We start from the raw sequence: 19,682 nt of genomic DNA on the forward strand, positions 1-19,682 counted from the left end.
TGTGTGTGCGTGTGTGTGTGTGAGGGTGTGTTTGTGAGATTTACTGTGTGTGTGTGTGTGTGTGTGTGTGTGTGTGTGTGTGTGTGTGTGTGTGCAAGATTGTGAGTGTTCATAAGGCGAGTGGGAGAAGATGAGGAGAGAGGAGGAGAGAAATGGCAGCTCTCGCTCGCTAAACGTAAAACAAACAAACTTTAATCCATTGCTGAGCCGCTGCTCTTCAAAGCCGGAGCGGAAGTAAGAAAGAGAGAGAGAGAGAGAGCCGCCTCACCTGAGGGCGTGCAACACTGTAAACACACAAACAGAGCGTTTACCAGCCGGCCCGTTATTCACTCTCATGTCAAACACATAGCACTCAGAACTAACTAACACAACACACGACTGGGGATAGAGCTGTGTCAAAACCCTCACAAAAGCCTGCACTTGACTGATGTTTTTCTTTCTTTTCAAATGAAAAATCATCATACAAACAACTCCCCTCACCCCCAAACCTGATTCAAAAGGGCCTGCCGCTTGTTCTTTCTTTCTCTGTCAACGTGAGGGAAGTGTCGATGAGAGGCAGAAGCAGGGAGAGAAAGAGAGAGAGAGGGGAGGTCTGGGGAGTTGCACTGTGTCGATCCTTTTTGGCTGGCGCTTCACAGGGAAACCGGGCTCGGCTGATCATCATTAAAACGCACACAACTTGACATGTTTATTTAATGGCTGCTCCCGGCAAAGACGGCAAGCTGCTGCTATCTCTCACCGTCACATGTTGATCTACCACCGTGCCATGTGTGTCTGCAAGTGTGAGTGAGTGAGAGAGAAAGAGAGACAGAGAGCAAGAGAGACAGAGAGTGTGTGCGTTGGCATTAATCTTTGCATATGTGCCTTTAACTTCCTTGTATTCTGTACATAAAGATTTCTGCATCACTGCATGCACAACGGAACTCTGTTACACTGCTCTGTGCAAATAAAGTCAGGTCAGGCCACTTTGTGTTTGGATTACCGGGATTGAAGTGATTGTTTCTCATACCGTTGTGATATTTACACTGGATTTTACTGTGACTGAACATGCAATACAGATTTCCAGCCTCCCCAAAATCTCTAATCTAAACAGTCCATGCCTTTAGTTAACATGCCAAAGCAGTGCCACCCTGCTGCTCCCTTGATTTCTGTGGTTACTGACAGCTTCCATAAATACCTTTGATGGCTTCAGATCACATTGGCCAAAAAAATCCAAGAGCGCCGCACAATGCATGAGTGAAGCGCGCAGCGATCAGAGAGGAAGAGTTTCTTTATGTTCTGCAGTTAATGGAGTAGCAGGGTCAAAAGGCTGATTGAATTTGCATCTGATTTTGTGCTGATATCAATATATTAGGGGCTTTTATAAAAGAAGAATATATAAGATACATGGTGAAAAATGTTTTTATTTGAACCTCAGAGTACTTAAAAAGTCAGATCTTATTTTAGAGGATTGTATTTAAAACCAAATTCTTTATAGAAATACAATCCTAAATAAAATTAAACCAGGCTAAATGACATGGAATATTTGTATGACTGTGCAGCCACCAAAACATGGACATGTCATTATGTTATAAAGCTGTTGAGGTTATGTTACCAAAGAGTTAGGGTTAGTAAATAATCAAGCAAATAATCAAGATGAGCATTCATTTGGAGTCCAATATTAGCTCTGTTTTGGTCTCCACCAACTCCTAATAGATACATGTAGCTTCTATGCTGAAAACAGTGTGTCTGGAAACGAGGTTGATGAGAACCAAAGAATTTAAAGTTGCATGTAAATACATAGTCATTTAATCAATTGTTCATATTAAAGTATTGATTTGTGCAGCTTCAAGGAAACATTGGCCCCATGCACGAGGCCCTAAAAACAGCTAGTTAGACAACGCCAAATAACAGCAACTAACCGTTTAGGATATAAACCCTAAACTCGGTTGAATTTATTTGTTACTGTGCCAAGTAAAACAAAAAGCGAGAGAACAAAATGTAATATTGGGCCAGGGCTTATGGGTGAAACAGTAAAGAGAAAAGAAGAATGAGTGAAGCGGGATCAGAAGTATAGAACAGAGCAGATGTGTGTGAGTGAGTGAGAGACTGCAGGGCGGATTAAGGCGACACACTTCCTTTTTTGTTTGTTTGCGTGTGTAAACGCAGTTTTGATGAAATATTAATGGTGCCTTCCAAAATGCCTTGTAAAGGATCCTCTGTCTTTGACTTCTCCATCTGTAGCACCTCAGGTAGGCATTTAGTATGCCGTTCTCTCTGTCAGGAGGGAACCGGCAACCCTCCATGTGTCGAGCTGTCAGCGCAAATCCACCGCCACCCCGCCCCTTCCCCCACCCCCCGTGACACACCTTTAGTCCCACAGTCTGGGAGCCTGCCGCCCCACCCATCCACCTCCCCAATCGCCAGCCAGCACTCCTGCAATGAAACTTTTCACAACACATTGCTTTGTTTTACTTTTGTGCTGACAGGCTCGCATCAAATTAAAGATAAAATAGAAGAGGTGCGTGAGTGATTGATACGTCTTGACATTTAGTTCACATTTCCTGATGTAAATCTTCTTTTGCTCAGAGACATGCTTTCTTCTGAAGTGGATCGAGCTGACGAGGAGCCTGATGATATTGATTGCACTTCAGAGAGCTGCTTGAGTGGCAGCTGCCAAGGATCTGAGGATCGTATCCCCCACCCGTGCACCCACCCAAAGCATCATCCCAGAGCTCCTACAGAGGAATCAGATACACCGACAGTCCCTCATCTCCCTCTGAACCTGCTAATGCTGCCTGACTGGGGATGAGTAAATGATAGCGCCTGTCGACAAACAAGAATCTTGCTTGTGGTTTGGTGATGAAGGCCTCACATTGGGGGAAGGAATTGGATTTGGAGGGCAAAGACTCTAAGGCTTATTGGCTTTCTGGGTCTCGTGATGATGGTGGATGCTTTGAGTCAACTGCCAATCAGTCACCCTGGAGTAATTACCAAGGTAAAACATCTTACAGTGTCATCAAGAATGGTCAGCCAGACACCCACAAGGCTTCCTGTCACAGGGAATGGCTAATTATAGTTCTTTCAAAACATATTGGGGGGGGTGGGGTGTTTGGGCATGCCAGGCTTCATAATAGGCTTCATTTATAACGTGGAGATGAACATTTCAATCTTGTGACTTGAGGCTGAGGGGCAGGAGGCAATGAAAGAGCAGCACAGCGTGGTACAAATAGTGCTAAGATTCTATATCTCTTTTACATGAGTGCATGAACTCTTGCACTTATTTCATGGTTATGCTTATTTCAAGAAGGATGGTTGAAGTGTTTCCCTGCCCCCAGCCTTCATACAAAGACAACGTTAAAAAAAAAAAAAATTATATATATATATATATATGTGTGTGTGTGTGTGTGTGTGTGTGTGTATATATATATATATATATATATACACAAAGAGAAGGAAAAAAAATGGCGACTGTTGCCCGAGGAGGTATGGCTGTCATAAAAAAGCTGGGTTGGGATTTGTTGGTGTCACTCAATAAATCAGTGGGAGTTTAATTACCAGCCTGGTGTGGAGGAGCCGTGACAAGCAAAATGTGTACGTGTGTGTACCTCTGTGTATGTGTGTGTTTGCAGGTTGAGAGCGGAGACACCGTGACAGGCACTAGCTCTGTGAGTTAGCATTCCTCCTGGGCCAGACCCAACCAAAAGCCTGACAGGGCAGAGCTACAAACTCACACACACGTACAGGACCATACCATTTTTATTAGAGGGGGTGGGATAGGTGTCGAGGTGGAGGGGGGGGGCTCTGCTTACAGAGTTGCAGCTCAGTCTTTCTCCGTCAAATCCACACCACCCACCCACTCCTCCCACCTCTGCCCCACACACTGCCTCCACCTCCTCCTTCTCTGAACTCTGCTGGGCAGGAACTTTGGAGGCTAATCTCTGCCTCATAGTCCAGCGCACATCGACTCTGACCCTCAGCCCGATAATCCTGTAACCAGAGAAAAGAGCGAGAGACACAGGAGAGAGAGAGAGAGAGGGAAAACAAAACAGAGAGAGAGAGAGAGAGACAGTGGGAGAGAGGCAGCAGGGGGTGAAGCATGAATGTGGAGACATGACGCAAACAGAGATGTAATGTAACATAAATACAGAATCCAGAAACAGAACAAAGAACACACACTCCAAATTGTTGCTATGCCTACACTGGCATTTGAATTTTTTTGCACTTGCTTCTGTGTTGTTATAGATAGTATTAATGCCTGACTTCAGATTAAATAATTAATCATTTTATTGTGATTTCAGTGTATAAACATGCCTGTCAGTGTGGGAAAGCTGACATTTTGCTTTGGCAACATTGTACACAGATTTCAATAAAGCCTTGAATTGAACAAGAGGGTGCACCCATTCAGAAAAAACGACAGAATAAAAATAATCAGGAGAAAGTAGCAGGTAGAATAAAAGGGCAGCAGAGAAGCAGACACAGGTTTGACAGAGGTAGGAGAGGTGACGATAAGCAAAAGGTAATGTTTTTCTTCACCAATTCCCTTTGAGGTAACATCCAACAATTTGAAGGTTCAGTGGGCAAGATTACAGCTCTGGTGGTGATGAGTTAAAAATACAGGGTGAGTGGTAACACTGTCTGCAGTGAGTGAATGACACACACACACACACGCAGAGGCCATCAGTGTGCTGCAGTGCTGTGCTCCGTGCTCGCTGTTATTGGCTGTTTTCAACTGTAGCACGGATGAAAAGAGTCAGCATTACAGCTGTCAATTCAGATGGAGATCAGGTGGTGGGAATGAATGAGGAGACAGCAGATAGTGGCTGTGGGTTTGTCTAACACACATGCACACACGCACACAGAGAGACGACATTAACATGTGCATGAATGCATGCATGCAAAGGCATTTGCAGATGCTAACCCTTACAAATAAATCCTAATTTGAATCCTGTTTTTCAGCCAAAGGATTCTTCTGTCACTCACTGATCGCTGTTGTTCTTCTGACTCTTTGAGACTGAAAAACAATGGCAGCTGCGAGAGATTTTTTTTTTTTCCAAGTGTCTCATCATTCGACGCTTAAAGTAAACTGAATTTTCTAGTTTGTCAGCTAACGAATATCTGCCAATATTTCACACACGCTTTTCATGTTTGGAGATTGATACGATTCAAAAGTGTGCAGCCGACAAACAGCGAAAATTTCCCAAAGAGAGTAATTAATTTCCTGGCACCTCAGTTTGGGAGCTTGTAGTGCAAGTGAAACAATGAGCGTCTGAAACAACACTCCACTGTACTGTGGATTTCAGCGCTAACAGACAGATGCCAATCTATCCCTCCCTTCCCTCTCCCCCCCTGCTAGACATGTGTGCTAGTTGGCTGAGAGACATTAGCATTTGTTTTACCCCCCATCCCATGTGCTAGAGCCTCAGGCACAACAGTCAAAGAGACACCACCACCTCCCAATATCTCATCTCATCTCTCAGTATGTGCGAGTGTGAATGTGAGACAGAAGAGTGTGCTCTGGCTCATACACACAAAAAAAACACACACTCTGGCTTATTGATACGTGGTGAATGATTTGTAGATTTTATTTTCTTGGATATAAGTGATTTTGCAGTTTGCACAGGAAAATTCATAGATGACACATTTTGCGTTCTGCTTTGCTTTGGCAATACTGTTTTAATGGATAGTCATGCCAATATGGGCCTCAGTTGTGTGAGAGTGTTTGAGCCAGTGCATGTCCACAGTGTGGTGTGCGTGAGCTAGTGCGCCCCCTAGCTTTCAGCTGAGGCCCATCCCCTTTCTCTCTCCTCCTCCTGCTGTTCCTCTCTTGCCCTACATATCAGTCCCGGAGAGAATAGACCCGTCTAACACCCGGCTTCACAGAGACGCTGTTTTGTCATGTTTTATATCATTCTACTAATGGCAAAAAAAACAGGTCCTCTGACTAAAGACTGTGGTATCCCTAAAGATCTCTGGTAACAAATGCTCTGCAAAAAAACAAAAAAAACAAAAACGTGACGACTTGCCTTAACTGAGCTCTCTGTTCTAACCAGCAAAAAGCTCTTGTTTTGTAAACAGTCTGAGAATGGCTGCATATTTTTTTCTATTTTTTTTTATCCGTATTTGTAATAAAGGAGAAAAACAGACAGACAAGAGAGAAGAGAGAGAAAGGAGATAGGAGGAAGAGGGAGTGGGAGAGAGAGAAAGATAGAGAGAGAGATCCAACAGATGGTAGATTTGGCGAGGCCTCTGCCATGCAGTTTATGTAAAAGCCTGTCTGGAAAGAGCACAGACCCCCGAAGCATCTCTCACATACTGAGGAGTCACAATCATGGCCAGGCTGCAAAGTGAGACGGCCCTAATGTCGGTCATTACTGAAATACTACTGCTTTTCACCTGGGAACTGTTCATAGACTTTATTGTCTGGATAACATTTAATCATCAAATAACTCACAGCCAAAACAGCATAACTGTGTTACACAAGATGTATATATATATATATATATATGTATACATTATATATATATATATATATATATATATATATATATATATATACTGTTTTAAAGAACTGTATACTGCACAGACCATAAAATAACCTATTTATTATTATACTATTTGGGGATTTTAATAAGATCCGACTCAGTTTACATATATTCTTACTCTGAAAACAGATGACAAAATCAAACATGAACAACTTGAGTAACTATGAGCTTGTTTGATTGAAATTGGGCCTACAACTAAGAATTATTTTATTATCTCTTATGGTTTCATCTGCGGATAATTAATCGTTTGTCTGTGAAATGTCAGGAAAAAGTAAAAAAAAAAGCCCATTACGACTTTGTAATGTCCTCAAATGTTTTGTTTTGTTCACTCAACAGTCCACAACCCAAAAGATATTCAGTTCACAAGGACATTTGACTAAAGGAAACAGCAGCTCTTTTCATTCGAGAAGGTGGAGCTGGGGAAGCTTTGGTGTTTTTTCACTATTCTGGCTAGAAAATTGGTTGAGACGATTATGAAAATTATTTCTCTGTTCATCTAATCTATTCATTGACTCAACTTCTTCAGCTCTAAGTGAAATGCAGTTGTTTCCATATGTGAGTTTTATTCAGATTTTACTCTTAAGTCTATAATGTGAAGCAGAAAATGCACACACACAAAACAAATCCACGGAATTACGTATTATTGTTTTCAATGTGATTCAAATGAGAGATACTATAATTTATTTGAAAATCTGGGATGGCAGTATTGCTGGCCAGTGAGAAAATGTTTAGCGCAGAGTGGGCGGGCACGCATCCACCCACACACACCCACACTCACACACAGAGCCCCAAAATGACCTATTTGTGAGCATGTGTGACCTGCGACTGTCGATCAGTGCAAATTTGTGAGGCAATGAAGCATGCAGGAGAGTCCCGTCAGAGCAGAGGCTAGACATCACCCCCATCCCCTCCATCCAGAGGAAGTTTGTGTGTGTGTGTGTGTGTGTGTGTGTGTGGGTGGGTGGGGTGGTATGGGTGGGGGGGGGGCAGGGTGGAGAAGGCACCATGAATGTAAAGAGGCAAGGGGGAAGTGAAGATGGAAGAAGGGCAAGTGAGGAAGAGGAGTGGTAGAACTCTGCCACAGCGAGTGAAGCTCATCAAACAGTGTGATTTAATGTCATCTGCCGGCTCGCTAAAGCTCCCCCCTCTATCCCTGAAATGTTTGAAAAAAGGACTTCTATTCAAGCCGGCATATTTTTATTCCTCCTCTTCTCTCTCATTTCACATGGGCTGCAGATGCCTTAATTGTGCTCGCTCTTCAAGGCAGCCTTTTCACTTGCTCTTGATAAGTCTTTGATATTCTGTGCTTCACTAATTGTAGTCGCTGCAGTACATCTATCTTTTTTCAATTTCCTGATAATTAGCCTCTAACTCTTTCATCTGTCTTTTCAAGTGCACTAAATCTCCTTCTCTAATGAAAGTTACACTGAACCCAACAAGGTTGACGGCTGGTAAAGAAAAAAAAAAAAGAAAGAAAAAAAAAAAAACACTGACGTCTCTCTCCCTCTATCTCTCCCTCTCTCTCTCGCCGTGGGCAGGCCCTGTCCTTGGGTTTCTAACGTGAAAATATTCAACCAAAAGAACACAGGAGCCGTTTAATAAGAACATGCTTCAAAATGACTCCGGTTTAATGGATGGGAGATGTGAGGTGAGCGGAAGAGCTAACCTGGAGCGATGTGCTAAAAAGATCAAAAAACTCAGAAATCACTCAAAGCCACTGCTGCACTCCCAAAAGACCGCAGTCCTATCGAGAGGCTCGGAGTAATGAGCTAGATTGAAATATTACCATGAATGGGTGTGTGTGTGTGTGTGTGTGTGTGTGTGCGTCTGGGTGGGGGGGTGGGGGGGTATGTTATGTATATGATAACATATTAGCACAACATCATTTGAGTGTGACAGCCTAGTTTGTACTCCGGAGCCCACCCTCAACTTCTGCTTCGGCAGAATTTATTCTTCCTGCATATTCAAAACCAGAAATCAGAGCAGAGAGATAAAAAGGTAGAGAAGCAGAGTGAGATAAAGGCTGTTTGAAGTACAAGGAGTTTTGCTCTAATAGTTTTATGTCTTTTGATTCAGTGTTTCCATGGTGGAAATGTGTTATTGAGAGCATTACGAAGAGAAATGCAAACACGGGCGGCATGAGAGGAGAGCGGAGAGAGGAGGAGTAAAAAAAAAAAAAAAAAGAAAAACAGGCATAAAAATTGATTTTTCAATCATGCTTGCTGTTTCAAGAGGGCGTCACATGTTCTAATGACCTCATCCCTCTTGTAGTGATGTGAGTTATTTCACACTGGGCCATTTTAAACTAAGAGAAGTAAGGTGGCGGGTGGGTGGGTGGATGGGAGTGGGTGGTGTGGTGTGGTGTGGTGTGGTGTGTTGTGTGTGTGTGTGTGGGGGGGGTTAGTGCTGCCGCTAAGTAGGGCTCAAAGCGGTGAGGGGTAGTAAAGAGGAGAGGTGGGGTGGGCTAGGGGAATGGTTAACAGGGTCATTTAGATTGGATGGGAGATCGATACTGAGAGGTAGAGAGGAGGTGCATCTCTGTCACTGTGATGTGTGGCTTCTGTGTGATTGTTCTGCAGATTACGTACAAGGGAGGGGAAAAAGAAAGGGGAAGTGCTGTCTGTATGTGTGTGTCTGTGTGTGTGTGTGTGTGTGTGCTGTGAACAATCATGTCACCATCCTCCAGTGATTTAAAACACATTTCATGTTTTATGTTTGATATTCTATCCCTGCAGAGGAGGGAATGAAATGCAATGTGCAGTGAATGTTAAGCTTATCAGTTTTCTGTTTTTTTTTTTTCTTTTCTTTTATTGTGGTGGGGGGTGGGGTGGGGTGGGGTGGGGTGGGGTGTCAGTGACACCGAAGTGATCACAATTTATCTAAAGATGGTATGATACAAATTAAATCATGTTTTGTGTGCGTATTTGTGTGCGTGTGTGTCTCCCATTTTGCATGCAACAGTGTTCGCCCCACTGCTGCCCGGAGCGTCTCCTGCAGCATTGTTGCGGCCTACCAGCAAACATGCAAGGCCCGGAGGTAAAACTAATCACACGACATCAGTGAAAGATGAAAGAAAACAATATGACAGGATGATGGCAGGCAGCGGACTTCTTCACGGGCGCAAATTCAACAACTGTACATGCAGTGTACTTTGCACCATAGGTACTATACCGGATAGATAAAGGTGTGTCAGCTCTTTCACCCACCACATGAGACAGAATCTATAGTTGGATGTCCAGTAACAAGTAATACAGTGTGTACACATAACCATAAAAAAGAAAAATCTTCAAAAAAAAAAACCTTTCATGTTAAAAACTGTCAAGTCATTTTATTGCCCACTTATACACTACACACTTTTTCCTCCATTCATAAATTTACCGGAGTCATTTATTTTCTACTCTTTTCTGCTGGCAGTTACAGCCAAGCAATGAATTACTGTTTGAATATATCCAGCTACACTTGTTGATTAGCATATAGATGAAAGTCGGCTTAGCAATTCGCAGCCTCCTTAAACAACAGCAGTGTAATGATAATGTACAGTCTTTGTCCAATTCTATGACGAGTCTCAATTACTTAAAACATTTTTGTCAAAGGAGAACTAAAGTAAAAAATCACGTGATACCTCAGCGATCCCTGTGGGAACATTGTGTGTTCTTATGGCTTACCAGAGGTCGGAGGTCAGGGTCAGCGGCGGAACAGCTTGTACGGACTCAGTGTGTTGATCAAAGACCCCTCTGCAGGCTGGATGCTTGCTGACACAGCTGCTTAGATCCACTTTGAAGGACATTCTCTGTAAACACAAGAAGAAGAAGAAGAAAGACATGACTCACAATCTGAAACTAATATTTCTGCATTTGTTCTCACTTGTTTGCTGTGGTCTCTACTTGTCGTTTTTGTTTGCGGAGGGAAAAAAAAAAATCTTTCTAGCTTCTACAACTGGTACATAATTGTCATATTTAAAAAGCAAGATAGAGAAATAGACATGTTATGGTAATATCATGGTGTACTTATAAAATATTTTTTTAATTGCAGTTTCTACAATTCTTTGTACTCATTCAGCTGATCCTCAGATCACAAAGCAAAATCTAGACTGACTGTAATACAAGTGTAATGACAGTGGGCACACAGCGACAGGATCATGTAAACTTTTGAAGTGTGTTTTACTGTATGTGATCATTGAGTCTCTTCTCCAATAACAGCCATGTGGCTAAAGGCTTAATCTCTTGGAAGGCCTTGTTATTTTCTCTCAGCCCCCCCATATCTCCACTAAAGTGGCTCAGCTCTCAAATCAAAATAGAAGAGCGAGAAGAAGGAGGAGGAGGAGGAGTAGGGGTAACAGGAAACATAGCTCTCATCTCTTACACTCTCTCTCCCTGTTTTGAGGGCTGGGTTGTGACATATTTTGTGTGTGTGTGTGCGTGTGTGTGTGTTTTCTTTTTCTTTTTTTTTTTTCATTGTCCTTCATCCTGTGCTGGGATGTGGGAGGCGGATCAGATATCACTGCCTTTGGGTGTCCGCCAGTGCAGCTTGTTCATCACACTGCCCTCCCTCCCTCTGGGGCTACTGGGAGCAGTGGACAGACGCATGGACAGAGGGACGGGCAGCCAGGTGCTCCTCTTCCAAAAACCACACCAGTCAGGTTCTCACATCTCCAACCCCGTCATGATCCAGTCGTCTGTAATCGCATACAGGTCGCTGCAGCTCATTAGCGAATCTGAATCAGAACCCTGTGCTATTCTTCACCTCTGTTATTTAACAATGAAAGAGTGTTACCGCAACAGTGACAACTGCTGGCATTAATTGACCATTTATTTTCAACATATAACCCAGTGTCATTGCTTTGGAAGTCCGGCATGTTACTCAGTACACAAACCCCACCCTGTCTGCGGCTATAATGAGGCATTTTTGGGAACTAAACTGCGAGGAACTCTGCAGGAACTCTGGCAAAGTCTTTACATCTGATATCATTTGCAGCTGAAACTTTGAACTGCTCATATCGACATTTTTGGGCAATGTTATCATCTGTTCAGTCATGTGAAGTCATGTCACATCATTATCAATTTAAAGGGAATACTTGTCCTAAATGTTCCCCAGTTGTCATTTTTTTTCTTTTTTTTTTAAAAGTGTGGCACACGTATGAACTTTGCTAGTTTTTCCCTCACTTTTATTGCAAGATGAAAAGTGATCTAAATTTTTTCACGCTCACAAGTAAGATATCAAGGCAACAATCCATCACTGCAGTTAGAGAAATAAATGATTAAAGAGAAACAAATATGTTATGATAAATCAGCTGATGGCTTGTGACAGCTGTGACTGACAGTCTTTCCCACATGTGGAGAAAATGTGTGTTTGATGATCATACGGGCGTTTAAGTCAAGTCATGTCTGCATGTCTTCTTCACAACATCTGTGAGAAACATGATGAATTATGATTAACTAATTTCATGTTTGACATGAGGTCAAACTGTGTTAAACACACAGAACTGACAGCACCTGGTTGACAACGTGCCTGTAAAATGCCTATTTCTAAACTGACATATGAAATGCCCACGAGTGCGTGACATGCCGACGACTGAACGACACTTGTACTCTAACCTTTAACCAGCGGGCTTAAAATGAAAGTGTGCGTGTGAGTGTGTCTTTGTGTGTGTGTGTGTGTGTGTGTGTGCACGCTACGAAAAATAGATGCTACAGGGCAGCAGCAGCAGCAGCAGCAGCAGCAGAACCTCACATCTCACCGTCATTCATCTCTAGAGCTTATTTTTAAACACAGAGATCACATCAGTAAAGCATCAGTTAATTGCGCTGTAATTAATTTATAGTCCAAGTGGTTCCTTAAAAAGTGTGTTGTGAAAAGTACAATGTGAAGTGTTGTGATGGCTGACACTGTGCAGCAGGCACACACGACAGCTCAAAGTGATGTGAACGCTGAGCAGCCGCTGGAAAAAGCAAGAAAAAAACAGAAACAGAGTTGTGTATGTCACAGTTTGACGGATAATTTTCTTATTCATTTCTCTACTAACTTGGACTTTCTCCGGTCTGTATTTTTTTTTTGTTTTTTTTGGAAAAATACAATAATTTAGACTATCTAATAACAACTTAGGTGTCAAAGTGAACTTTTAAGGACAAATAGCTGCATTTACTGTATGGCAATTTTTTCCCCTACAGTTTTATTTGAGCTAATTTAATTTCTTTCTCAAGGGTGGGAAAACTAGCTGCCTCTTCAAACTTTCAGAGTATGTAATTTGGTGTAAAACAGTAGCACTTTAGGCGTTCTCCACCAGTGAAATTAAATGGGACCCTGTGGGGTTGTGTTGTAGGGTATTAAGTAATGTTTATTGATGTTTATTCTCCGAGGGAGCTGCTTGAAAAAAAAATCACTCTTCAGCTTTGATTAATTTCCCCCCTTGCTCCACGTAAACGATGGAGCTGAAGCAAAATCGCTCTTTAGCCATGACTAAGAGAGACTACAAGTGGAGCATCTCTCTTTAAAAACCCCTCATGCTGTTTTATGTAAAAAATGGACTGTGACCGTGAGGACTTTTTTTTTTTTTTTTTTTGAAAAATGATGGCTGGAAGCCTGCAGCACGATTCATCACCTATGAATTTGAACAGCTGGTATGTCTTCTTTTTGCTCCTCGTGGATGGAGATCACATTTAACAAGACCATGGCCTCAGTCACAGCAAATTCACTCTTGTTTTTGTCATTATTAGAGAGGGCAAAGCTCATGCAAACATCCCTAGAAATGGTTGGATGCTATCAAAACAAAATCATTTGGATTTCTTCACAGTTAAATTTCCCAATTTGGTAGATTTGGTGGCAGCTTATTAAGAGTCTAGTTAATGATTAAGACAAAAAGCATAGCAGAAGAAGAAAAGATGTTCTCTACCTTTATTCACCTCCTTCAGGTCTCAGGAATATCAAAAGTGGATCTTCTGTTTGTTTCCTCTCTGAATCACCTTTTCCTAAGTGTTCCTGTGTGTTTCTGCTTGGCTGGCTGCAGGACTGACACCTCTCCCCAGATCCGAGCATGTTCAGTCGCCGTCCTGCTTGCCCCCTGTGCCAGCCTGTCATCTTGCCTAACCCATCACTCTCTCACAGCACAACAAGTCCCCAACCATCACACAGACACACACAGACACACACGGAGAGAGAGAGAGAGAGAGAGACAGCAGAGAGGGAGAAAGTAACTTCTTCTCTTCACTCAATGATAAAATAAAATGAATAAAGGACTAAAGAAAACAAAGACACAGTTGGTACTTCAAGCTGAAACATTTTCATCCATTTTCCTGCTCTTTAACAGAAACATTGTGCTCTGATAAACCTTTGAACTTGTCCATTAAATAGAGAGACTATATAGATACAAGCTGAGGGCCACTCAGAGACAAATATACTGTAACCTTTCTGCCTTTCATATACCTACAACTCTATATTGCTCCTCATTTGCTATTTGTGGTAAAAAGGTCCTATTTGATGTAAGCTATAAGCAATGAGAGGCAGTGCTTTACAGTGAATGTAGAGCAGCTAAGAGGCACTGTTATGTGTGATGCGAAGCACAGCTAAAGCCTCTAAGCTGTTCTAAAATCACTGTGAAGCACTGCATTGAGTGGCTTATTGCTTTTATAAAAATGACATTATTCTAATGTTATTCTTATGTGGTGGAGTGCATGACAGGGGTGTAACCTGATTCATTAGTATGCCTTCATTGGACGGCTATTAAAAATCAAATCTGTACCACTTCAGTCTTGAGCACCTCCAGTATGATTGATGACATATTTATTGTAGTTCAATTCTGCAGTGGAGTCACTGATTCACATAAGATGATGACAATGATGATTGTTATTATTATTATGTTGTTCTGAAAACACTAGGCGCATTTGCTTTAACCTGCTTTATGCGCAATTTGAAATTGCAAACTTAAAAACTGAGCAATGGAAATGTGAAGTTCGAAAATAAAACCTCAAATGTCGCAAAAAAATGTTCACATGACGGTGTTTTTCAGACAAAAATTGAAATGGTAAAAGTTTTTTCACATTCAAGTTGTGGCGCCTGCCGTATCACGCCCATGGACAAATTTGCAGTGATGTAGATTTATATGTATTGTTCTAACAAATGAAGGAAATAAAGAAAATGAAACCTCTGTGTCTCGTGTGTTCTGCTACGACAGTGCTGAGGTTGTAACCCTGCAGCAGATGCTCCTTGCTAAGTCTCAAACACACCCACGCAAAACACATACGAACCGGAAGGCCTTACAATAAGAGACAGCTGTGGTTGCGTGAGGCCAAATCCGCTAATGACCCCCTGTCATATTCATTAGGGAGCCTCGTCAGTGTCTGCATGGCAGCAGTGATTGTCGGGCAGTTTCCCGCCTGTCGCCAACATCTGACAGCCACTTACACCTGTGCTGGCGATTCCAGGCTCATATTCAGGGAGCTGTTATTTTCCCCTTATCCTCTTTTTAATGTCTTTTTAATCTTTGGTATCTTGAGTTTTAACATGACTTTGGGGCAGACTTTCGGGCAGTGTTTTAAAAAAAAAAAAAAACTTACCAATATTATAAGTAAAATTACAGAGAAACCATAAAACATTGCTTTAAGACACTGAACAATCACATTGTGTAAGTTGGTGGTAGACAGCAGCAAAAATGTGGAGCTGACAAAGAGTGTAAATAGGAAACTGTCCTTAAACTGCTGAAAAGAACCGACATCATTTTCTTAAAAAAAGAAGAAAAAAAACACCATCACAAATCACAGTGTTCTGACTGTGTCCTCGCATGACTTGCATCAGTTTGGTTGAGTTTGGTAAGTAACCTCTACTACATCCCACCATGAAACAACCGATGATAAAAAGTAGCTGAGTAACTGCAATACCAGTCAGACACCAAACACCAAACACAACACCCGCAGCAAGTCAAACTGCACCACATCACACTGAGAGAGGATTTCAGCTCCAAACTTTATTCATTTTGTACAGGAAGAGAAAGTGCTGCTTGATGCATTATTTCTAGCAGGAGAGAGTTGCATCAGTCCTTTAAGCTCTGACTGAAGTCAATAAGAGCCATGTTGCCTCATAGTGTCGCTTCCACGTTCCCCTCAGCACACTGCATTGTGGGATATGCTGTTGGTTTATCTTCCTCTGCTGCTTGTCTGTTGGTTGTCTGAGCGTCAGCCTTGTCCATGTTATGTTGTGCTCTTTCTCTCTCTGCCCTAAAAGAATGACGGGGCTGTGAAAGGCCTGGCTGTCATGATCCTTCAATAGCAGCCGGCTAATTGCTGACCCTAACAGGCCCAATTAGCACTTACAAGCTCGGCGCAGGGGCCCATGGGAGCCGTCTGTGCAGACATCGGGACGAGACGTGGCCACCGCTGCAGCGTCTAAAGCACAAAGAGCAGCCACACGGCAGCAGCGTGGCCGCTCTTCTTTCTATCTGCTTCTCTTGGCTTTATTACCGCTGCTGCATCTATCTCCATCTCTCTCCATCTCTTTCCATCTTTCACCCATCCTTTAGTCTCTGTCTGCCCAGCCAGGCTCTTTGCTGAGGCCCCCAGAGCCCTCCTTAGAGAAATCTCTTGAAGTGCAGGGAATCAAAGGCAGAAGAGCGCTCTGGGAAAGCTGGCTGAGCGAGAAAAAGGGGCTCCAGCGCCGAAGCTGGTATCACGACAGCAACAAGCGTGTAATCAGCCCTCTTTTAAAGTGGCTTCTCAAAGAGCATGAGGGCTAATGTGCACAACTTAAACTGATATTTTCGATAAAGCCCCACATTTAGTAGCTGGCAAATATATCAGGCTGGCTGTTCCCTTTTGAGTGTGAAATGTGATAAAGACATACATCTCCCCACTGATAAGGAAAACGCAGGGAGGAGCTGGAGTGCTTGGCACACAAAAGGTCTGTCAAGACATTGGGAGTTTGGTGATTTTACAAGCCATAATTCTCCCGCTAAAAAAAAAAAAGAGAAAAAAGAAAAAGAAAAAAACAGCGGAGAGGAAGATGATTAACGTGGGCCGGACTGCTCGTCCCTCATCTATTCTGTTATCTTCATTATTTGGAAGGCATTAAAAGAGGCCAGGGATGGCAGCTCGAAGAGAGGGGCTCAGGAGGTGGGGGAAGCTCTATGTGCTGGGATACTAATTACAGTGTCCACTAATAGCGCCTCAAGTAAACCAGGCCAATGCATCTTGCTTGATGAGAACATGCATCAACCAGCTTAATTGAGAGTAAAATGAGGCAGGCGTGCCACAGGACCTATTAATCAACATTGATGAATGAAAGTGTAATTAGATGTGGAAATACAAAAAAAAAAAAAAAAAAAAGAGGGGAAAGGAAAAGCAATCGGTTAACTTAAAGTTAAGGCTACAGTTGTTAACTAACACGTTGCAATATTTTGCACATTAGGCTTTATCTTTCAACTTTTTTTTTCTCTCTCTCTCTCTCTCTCTCTCTACCAGGGAAAAATGTGTAGGTACGAGTGTGTTTGCTGAGGCATCATTTTGATTACGTAGATATTGTACTTCCCACATTAATAGTGAGTATTGCCGCACCTGCAATACAGACTGCACCTGCTGCAGAATACACACTCCAGCCTAATTAGTTTATTCAAAGCACCTCCATCAGCTACAGTACCTGATGCATTCATCTCTGCTCTCCCCTGGACCTTTATGATATTGCTAATACGGTCCACTCCCTGTTACACCACCACTGCAACTTCCAGGACTGGATTAAGCAGGTGTGACACCTGAATTTGCTGAACTATCCATATGAATAACGTCTTGTCTGTGGCAGTGCACTCGAGGCAAACAACCATCATCATTTTTAACATGATCATGTCAACACTTTCCAGGGTTACTTAATGTCATGAGACTTGGGATCTGCACATGATGTAGCGTGACATATTCAGCCTTAATCTGTGTTTATTGTTCATCATATTTATCTTGTGTTGCAGCGTTTTCGCTCCCTGACATTGACATTCATTGCCGGTCCTGTGCAGCCCCATGAGCTATGTGAATAAACACAGCAAACACAACACCCTTGAAACGCCATAATCCCTTTTGTTTTGGTGGAGGCTCTTTTCGCTGTGTATGCAATTGGGAAAGCCTCTCTGTCTTTCCACACACACACACACACACACACACACACACACACACACACACACAAACGTGCATACACATAGAGACATACAAACAAATGCACAGGAACAAATCAACGCGCGCGCGCACACACACACACACTTTCCTCTCTGCTCACTTTCTCTTTCAAAAGCTCTTATCTATTTATAGACTTTGATATGTAAACCTATGAAATCTTACCTCAGGCGAGACAATCAGGCCTGTTCTTCTTCAATCCGCTGGAATCAAAAGACAGAAAGGGGAACAAAAAAACAGATGAGAAAAGCGAAACACAAAAGAGACACAATGTAAGAAGAGAGAGGCAGAGGCCTGGTTATAGTATAGGGTTGATAATTACAGCCAAAGACAAGGCAGATTAGGACGACATTTTCACAAAATGCTTCCTGAAGAGGAGACTGACAGAGGAGGCAATGTGTTTTATTTTAGAACCAAAGCTCACATTGCCTCCCATCGCTTTGCATTAAAAGAGCAGGACGGCATTGCTCTGCTGGTGGAGGAGGAAAGGAGGCCGGCGATCTGTCATGGGGCGGTGCACCCGATACCCGAGACGCGCCGTAATGAAGTGGACATTGGGGGAAATAAACGCGGCAGATTTACCAAATTTGGTGAGCAGCAAGTCTAACGCAGCATAGCAGCACGGGGCATGAGAGGTCAGCTCTATTTTCTCCTGCGCCCACTGACATCATCTAAAATGGCCTGGCTGAAATTAGCCTAACCCCCAGAATGACATATCTCTCCGCATAAGCCGTGTGGACGCGACGAGCGGCTGAACGTGAAATCCAAATCAACACATTGTTTTTGCAGTGTCAGAAGCAGCCAGGAAATGACCATCACTCGCTGGCTTGGGGATATTTGTTGTCAAAACGGTAGCTCTGCAAACTGTTTGAAATAATCTAATCCAGCGAATCTTGACTCGTTAGGGTCATTATGCAGGCTTGACCTCGTTCTGTAGGGATGGATCTCGGCACTGCGAAGGGAAAGCGCGGGCGGACAGGGGCTGTCTGCAGAAACACGGAGAACTTCCTCCGTCAATAAGTGTGACGCATGTTGGCTTCAGAGACGGGTGGCTGCCTGGTGGAAGTAGCACGACACCCGTTGACTTTAGAGCCCTTTACGCCCCCGGCACCAAACAAGACAACACAGATACAGTCAATTTTTAGAGAGGGAAAAACACGCATTGTGGGGCTTAAGAGCACTGAACTATTGTTCTGCGCAAAGAGGAGCTTTGTATTATAACACAGAAAATTCCTTGTTGACCAATTATAGATAACACAACACATTAACATATAGATACAGTATATACTGTTCCTATAAATACATTTATTGATTTGCACATATCTTTGCATTGGCACAAACATCATGTGAACAGATTCTGCTGTACAGAAGCCCTGAAGCCACACAAAGCCTTCAAATACACATTTCCACATAAATTAGTCATTTTTTTTAAACGGTGGTTGTGGAATACCAAAGTACAATTACTCAAATACTAACCTTTACTTGTTATGCAACTTATTAAATCTTCTTCATTACCAGTGGTGGACAGTAACAAAGTACATTTACTTTTTGTATTTATTATATTTTAAGTAATGGAGCTGTGCACTTTGTTCACCTCTGTTCATTACATTTAACAGCAGTAGTTATTATAATTTTGTACAAAACATATGTAATATATCATTGTACAAAATATGCTGCATTCATTACTATAAAAAGCAGTTCATATTATCTCCACTTTGGCCATCTACAACATTCAAGTACTGCCTACAGTACAAATTAATGCAAAAACAACAATTATATACAATTAGTACCTTTAATAGTTTAAGTACATCTTGCTGCTAATACTTCTGTAGTGTTACTTTCGAATAGCTTTTAGAGTTTATGGCGTGGTTTACAACTTTGACTTAATTAAATAATCTGAACACTTCTTTCACCACTAGAAAATGAGGAAACACTTGCTTCGAACTGTATGTGAAGCATTACTTGCAGATAATAAAGTCTCCAGCTCAAAAGGTAAAGTATTAATGTTGTGTTAAAATTA

The 19,682-nt window shown here is 42.4% G+C and overlaps 1 long non-coding RNA gene across 1 annotated transcript; it reads right to left on the bottom strand.

The window, feature by feature from the left end:
- Positions 1–3,749: 3,749 nt before the first annotated feature.
- On the bottom strand, positions 3,750–13,860 carry LOC130172671 (uncharacterized). The gene is made up of 3 exons (XR_008828314.1): positions 13,414–13,860; positions 10,190–10,314; positions 3,750–3,969 (listed from the first exon to the last, which is right to left on the bottom strand). It is a non-coding gene; the product is annotated as an uncharacterized LOC130172671 (long non-coding RNA).
- Positions 13,861–19,682: the final 5,822 nt, after the last annotated feature.

Source organism: Seriola aureovittata, chromosome 7, assembly GCF_021018895.1.
Source record: "Seriola aureovittata isolate HTS-2021-v1 ecotype China chromosome 7, ASM2101889v1, whole genome shotgun sequence".
NCBI lineage: Eukaryota > Metazoa > Chordata > Actinopteri > Carangiformes > Carangidae > Seriola > Seriola aureovittata.